Source organism: Phyllostomus hastatus, unplaced genomic scaffold, assembly GCF_019186645.2.
Source record: "Phyllostomus hastatus isolate PE091 unplaced genomic scaffold, TTU_PhHast_1.1 phas_scaffold_78, whole genome shotgun sequence".
Classification (NCBI taxonomy): domain Eukaryota; kingdom Metazoa; phylum Chordata; class Mammalia; order Chiroptera; family Phyllostomidae; genus Phyllostomus; species Phyllostomus hastatus.
Window position 1 is genome coordinate 37,481,834 of NW_025334041.1, and position 7,108 is coordinate 37,488,941.

The following is a 7,108-nucleotide window of genomic DNA, read 5'->3' on the forward strand; positions in this document are numbered from 1 at the left end:
TACTATTGTGGTTGTGGTTGAAGAAGATGCTTGATATGGTTTCAATCCTTTTGAATTTATTAAGACTTATCTTGTGTTCTATCATGTGGTTTATCTTAGAGAATGATCTATGTGTAATTGAAAAGAATGTGTATTCTAATGCTTTGGGGTAAAATGTTCTATAAATATTAATTAAATCCATCTGCACCAGTGTGTTGTTGAAGTGTGTTTTGCCTTGATGATTTTTTATTTGGAAGATCTATTCATTGATGTCAGTGGCGTGTTAAAATACCCTACTATGATTGTATAAATGTTGACTTCTCCCTTTATATTCATGAAGATTTTCTTTATATATTTCAAGGATGAGAGGCATGTATGGGTGGGGTGAAAATGGAGACAACTGTACTTGAACAACAATAAAAAAACAGTAACAGGAATGGGGAACTTCTTTGAAGTTACAAAAGAACCAGTAAGCATAACATTTATTATAGAAAGAATATTATTAGAGTTTCATTCCAAAACCAAAGGAAAAAAAAGCATCATATGAGAATCTGGATTTAAATCCCAGCTCTCCCACCTAATATGGGAAAAAATCACTTTACTTCTGTTAGCTTTTTTTTTCAACTTTGTCTTTAACATCCATAAGGTAAAGACAATACTTAACTCACAGTTGTTGACAGAAATAAAAATGTGTAAATAAAAAAAGATTTTCTTTGTATATTTATGTGCTCTTATGTTGGGTGCATATATGTTTACAAGGGTTATAACCTCTTGTAGAGTTGATCTCTTTAGTATTATGTAATGTCCTTCTTTGTTTCTTGTTATGGCCCTTGTTTTCAAGACTATTTTGTCTGATATAAGTATTGCTATACCATCTTTTTTGTTTGTTTGTTTGTTTTCATTTACATTAAATATCTTTTCTCATGTCTTTACTTTCAGTCTGTGTGTATCTTTTGTTCTGATGTGGGTCTCTTATAGACAGCATTCATGTGGGTCTTGTTTTCCTATTTATTCAGCTACATTATATCTTTTGATTGGGGCATTTAAAATAATTGTCAGGTATTATTTGTCATTTTATTTTTTATACCTATAATCCTATCTCCCTCTCATTTTTTCTTTTTTTCTTAATCTCAATGAAGACCCTTTAACATTTCTTGGAATACTGGTTTTATTGTAATAAACTCCTCTAGCCTCCCTCCCCCACTGCCCCCCCCCCCCCCCCCAGGAAGCTCTTTATTTAGCCTTCAGTTTTAAGTGATGCTTGTTTGGTAAAGCAATCTTGTTTTTAGGTTCTTGCTTTTCATCACTTTGAATATTTTATGCCAATTCTTAATAGTCAGAAGTGTTTCTATTGAGAAGTCAGTGGACAGTTTTATAGAACATTATTTTTTGTAGGTAACTAACTATCTTTTTCTTGCTACTCTTAAGATTCTCTTTATTTTTAACCTGTACCTTTAATTATGATGTGTCTCAGTGTGGTGATGTGCGTGGGTCCCCAGCCAGCAGTGACCACGGAACACTGCGGATGGCTCGACGAAAACACGCGAGAAAAAACACACATGCACAGAGACAAACTAGTTTCTGTGGGGAAGTAGGGACGAAATGGCCACCCCCCTAGTGGGGAGTGCGCTGATTTACAGTCCATACCTGCTTTTATTAGGGCTCATTTTGCATAATAATTCAGGTAAAGTACAGTACTCATTAGGGGGGAAGTAAGGAACTATAGAAAACAAGGAACTCTGCTGGTCTATTGAGTCAGGGTCAAAGAGCTGTAAGACTTTGAGGAACAAACTAACTTCCTCCTTGGACCCCTCTCATTCAACTGAGAGCATTCTAAACAAAGCAGGTTTCACAGTAATTTACATATTCTTTCTTAGGCCTGATCACCCTGGGAATCCGCCCTTTTCAGCACAGAGCTGCACCACCCTGTCATTGTTTCCGGCTTAGGTGGAGCAGGGGAACTAAGGCAACCAAGAGATAAGGAGATTTTCTCCCAGACGATGAGAACTCAGGCTATGTCAAAGGCGAGGAGCCAGGGTCCATCACCCCCTTTTGCTGCAGTCCCCCAAGTCCTTCTTTTGGGGGGCCTCCCAAAGTGATCGTGCCTGTCTTAGGTCATTCCCCCCTTGGGGAATCTTACCTGTCTTTGGCTAACCGACCAAGCTTTTTGAGGTTCAGTTATGAATAAAGCAGCAGAAGCAGCATTCCTGCCAGGGAGATAAGCTTTTGTCTCCTTGCTGGCTTATGGTTCCAAGGGCGTTCCCTTAGCCTTAGTCTAGGCGGGGGTTTCAGCTTCTGATACCAGTCAGGGCGGTTCCCAACATCGTGGGCCTCTTTGGGTTCATCACTTATCCTTCTAATACCCCTATAATACTGATGTTGTTATATCTGATGTTGTCTCAGAGGTCCCTTAGACCTTTCTCACTTTTTAAAATTATTTTCTCTGTTTGAATGCTTTCTGTTGTTATCTTGTCCTCTAAATTACTGACTTGATCATCTGCTTTATTTAACCTGCTGTTGATTCCTTCAAGTGTATTCTTCCTTTGAAATATTGTATTCTTTATTTCTGATTGCCAACTGACTACAAGGATAGACTTAGATTGCTGTGCAGAGGCACTGTGCAGCATCTGGTCCCCAAGGCAGAATTGTTCCAGGCGGGCTCTGATACCTGCTGGAATCCTTCTTTGGGTGCTTGGTTTATGTGGCTGGTTGGGTTGAGCTCTGGTGTGGTCTGAAGCCCAGCCCTGGTTGTGTTGTTTCTGGATCCACTTGGGTGGGGCTCTGGTGCAGGTTGATGTGAGATGTTGTATGTAACTGGCCTTGGGCTATCTGTCTGAAGGTACCACACTATTAACTGTTTGTGACTGTGGCTACTGGGCCTGAGTGTGCATAGAAGGTGCCACGCACAAAGGTTAGCTTTCTCTAGCTCTAAGATGGGGCAGATCAATCAAAGGTCCAAATTTCCCTGAGGTCCATCTTTACCTGTCAGTTACTGCATCACCTCCTAAGATCTAGGTCCACAATTGTAGAGTGGACCTAGACTGGCCATAACCTGCAGACCTCTCCACAAGGCATGAGCTTGGTGGTGCGGGGTGATTGGGGTCAGGAGGATGGGCTTTGTGTATCTCCTGAATGGGGATAACTCAGTAAGGCACTCAGTGGGAGGAAAGTGGTTCCTACTCCAGAACCATATCATTCAGTCCCCTACCCTAGCTCCCCAGAAGGAGTTCTCTGCAGGTTCTGGTTGGGTGCAACCAGCCAGCCCCACTGCAGGAGCAAGCTGTCCAGAGCCACTCAGACTCAGGTCTTGGGAGGACAGATCAAAAGAGTCTTTTACTGAGAATGGTGCTGACTGAGCTTACAGTGGGGGGGAAGGAAATCCCTTACATACTTGCTCCACAGCTGCACAACCCCAACCCAATGTCTGCCTGAGACCAGGACAACAGCCTCCAAGGGAGACATGCTCTGAAGGCCCCAGCTCTGAGCAGCACTCCCTTCTCCCTACAGAACTGAGCAGCACAGAGCCACCGGGAGTTGGGGGGACAGATCAAAAAGTCTCTAGCTGAGGGTGGTGCTGGCTGAGTCTGCAAGATGGGGACAAGATTGGCCTCCATCCCAAGCCATACAGTTCAGTAAGCTTCCCCAGAAAAAGAGCAAACCAATATCCCTGTTGAGTGCAACAACAGACCTTTCTGCAGGACTTGAGCTTGGCGGGGTGTTGCCAGTAGTTGGAGTCCTGGGTTAGTGTACTCCCTGGGGTGGTGCTATAAGAGTAGGAGTGCTGGGCCTTAGGAAGACAGCAGCTAAGCAGGGTATAGGATAGGGACCCAGCATAGGGAGTCTGTGGCTGACCCTCCAGAGCTCTCCTTGAGGCCATGCCATCAAGATCTTTTTATGACTCCCTAATGCCCTGAGTTGCCTTTCATCTATCAGAGCCTCAGGAGAGAGCAATATCCTGTGCACTGGCTCTTTAAGAGGGCACCTGGATTTTTAGTAGACTCCCTCCTCTTCCAGGCAGACAGTCTCTGCTCCTTTTCACTGCCAGATGTTACGCCCTCTCCTCTTCCTGGCTATGGTGCTCTGGGTTGGGATCCCAGTGTGGAATTGAGAACCCATGTTCTTCAAGGGGGCCTGCTTTGTAGCTGAGTTATCCCTCTAGCTTCTCAGTCACCACATGTGAGTGCAGAGACCAGGCTCTATGTCTTTGCCCTTCTTACCAGTCTCTATGTGGTATCTTCTGTAATTCCTTAGTCATTACACTCCTGTTCAACTGTCCTTCGGTTGTTTGTTCAGGCTGATTTCTCTATAATTTAGCTGTAAATCTGGTTTAGTGCTGGGAAGATGTGAGTGTAATTTTCACCTACTTCACAGCCATTTTGGAATTTTTTTATTTTTGAAATACAGTTTTCAAAAATTATTGTAATCTGATAGCATATTCTTCAAATTTGTTTTTTTTTTCTTTTTCAAAATAGTTTTGGCTACTCTCGGGTACTCTAAATCTCCATAAAAAATTTAGGATCTAGTTTGCTGTTTTCTACAAGAGAAAAAAGAACTACTGGCATTCTGATAGGTATTATATTATACTGATCTGTAGAAAAGGGAGCTAAATCTGTGAACAAATTTTGCCTTTTATGGCTTTATTGAAATATATTTTTTGTTAAAGATAAAAATATATCTTGTGAATCTAAAAAACTTAATTATAAACAATTTCATTAAGAAATGATCTATGGTTTTATCTTTTGATTTGTAAGACTCTAAAATTTTACTTATCTCTCCAGGTATCCAACCTTATATCAGAAATAGAACACAGTGCTATTCAAAGAACACTGATCTGAATTAATTATTAATCTTAATTCTGCTACTCTTTTTCTGCAAGTTGAGCAAAGATAATTTTTCTGGGCCCTAGCTTTACCATCTAAAATAAGGCCTTTTTGTTTTAATATTTTATGAAAAATGATATTTCATGCTAATTTTTCAGAATGGTTCTATCACTTCTATTGATGAGCATAATAAACCACATTGACCCAGTTATTATCATTGTAGTTTGTGTGTGTGTACTTCAAGAAATCCTTAACATTTTCTTGTGAGCCAAGCAATGTTTTCTGTGGTAGAGATTATTGCATCAATAGAGTTGAAGGTAATACATCCTAGATAGATAGGTATACAGATGGATAGATGATAGATAGATAAATGATAGGTAGATAAAAGAGGCTGCTTTGATCTGTTCTTCATTAAAACAATGTTTACCTCTGTTTTTATTTTATATGAGGTTTAAATGTTTCAATTGTATTTAGTTCTTATTTTGCTTATTTGTTTTGCTTATTTGCTTATACTAGTTTTAGAAAAGCACTTAATTAGAATCTAAAACTTAAATTAGTTTTTTTGCCATAGAATTAGCAAACTGACAATAAAAACAACAGCAAAATAAAAACAACAGTTATTTTTATAACATCAAACTTACCTAAAATGTCATGATGTGATATAATACAAAAAACAGGAGACCAACTGCTGGAGATTTTGGCTTAATTCATGAATTTGCTGCTTACTAGATTTATTTACTTAGAAAAACAATGAACTTCTTGGGAACTTGGCTTCCTTATTTGTAAAGTTCGATATGGCTCTTCCAGCTCTATAGATGCAATAGGATTTCCATATGAATAAAACTAGGTATCACGGAAAAGCAATTTCAAAAGTTATGAGGATACTCTACAACTTATTATTCAAATGACTGGACAAGTTTCTTAATAACTTTGTGCAACTTACTATTCAAATGACTGGACAAGTTTCTTAATAACAAGTTTCTTAATAACTTCTTGTTTCTTAATCTGAACATGAGAGTAAATAATATATGTTACCTTGGGACCTGCTCCATGTAAAGAGATTAACAAACAGTCTGGCATAATGCTAACACTCTAACCATTAGCTACTTTTACTAAAAGTAATGATAATAGATATAAACATTATAGTAAAATATAGACTGGGAATAATACTGGACTACCTGGGAGAATGACTGGATTTTATGTTCAACTGTGTTAAAACTAGTTGATGAATTTGCTTCATGGCTGTAACCTCTCCAGGGCTGAGTATAATCATGTGCAAGACAAGAATAATAAACAGAATGATCTCTGAAATTTAGAGAATATGCTATTGTTATAGGGACTTAGTGTAGTAATATTAATCACTTAATAAGTAAACTCATTTTAGTCTTTTCTCAGCTTTCCATATTGCCAAATTCATTTAATTATGTATATATATAAAATTTTATAACATATGATTATACATATCCACACATACACATGTACATACACACAGTACTATTCTCTGTTTCAAAAAAGAAAAAAGATTAATCTAGTGAATTATACTTAAACCATTTCTTTGTTTTAGATTAATATGCTTTTCTGTTGAAAATATCTTAAAAAAGTAATACTTAACCTCATTATAATTGTATAACATGTCAATTAGGCATTCTAGCAGCACAAATAATTCAAAAGGAAAAAAATTATAAGGCTGAGCAAAACCTCCTCTTCAAAGACAAGTAAACTTATACACAAAGGTATTTATCATATTACTAATTTTTCTCTTATTATATGAGCTGAAAACCATGGAATAAAAACCCTCGATTACTTAAACTCCCAGGCTCTGATTTGAAAAGGCTGCTAAGGAATCGTAGGTAACAATGGAATGTGCCTGGTGTGACAGACACAATGAATCAAACAATGACAGTGACAGTGTGCGGAAGCAAACTCCCAGAACGTTTATGGACCTACAGTAAAAGTGAGGCTTCTGATATTTATTATTTTATTTCAGAAATAAAGGCAGGTGTTATTGGAAACTTGAAACAATATTCAGGTCTATGAAACCGCATTGTAGTCACATTTAACAAATGACAAAAGCAGTCATTGCCTGGAGTTTTTTACTTGATGGCTTTATACCTTCTGGGGACAGGAGATAAATGAAGGAAAGCTGACACCTTCAGATGTTGTCTTGATTAGTGTTGACATTTTTCCGTGGAGTTTGACAGCTGTTAATGAATTTCATTTAAACATTGAAACATAGGATCAAAAATACCTTTTAAACAAAATTTTGCTTAAAGGGATATCGAGGCACATCTGTCACAAGCAACGGAAAG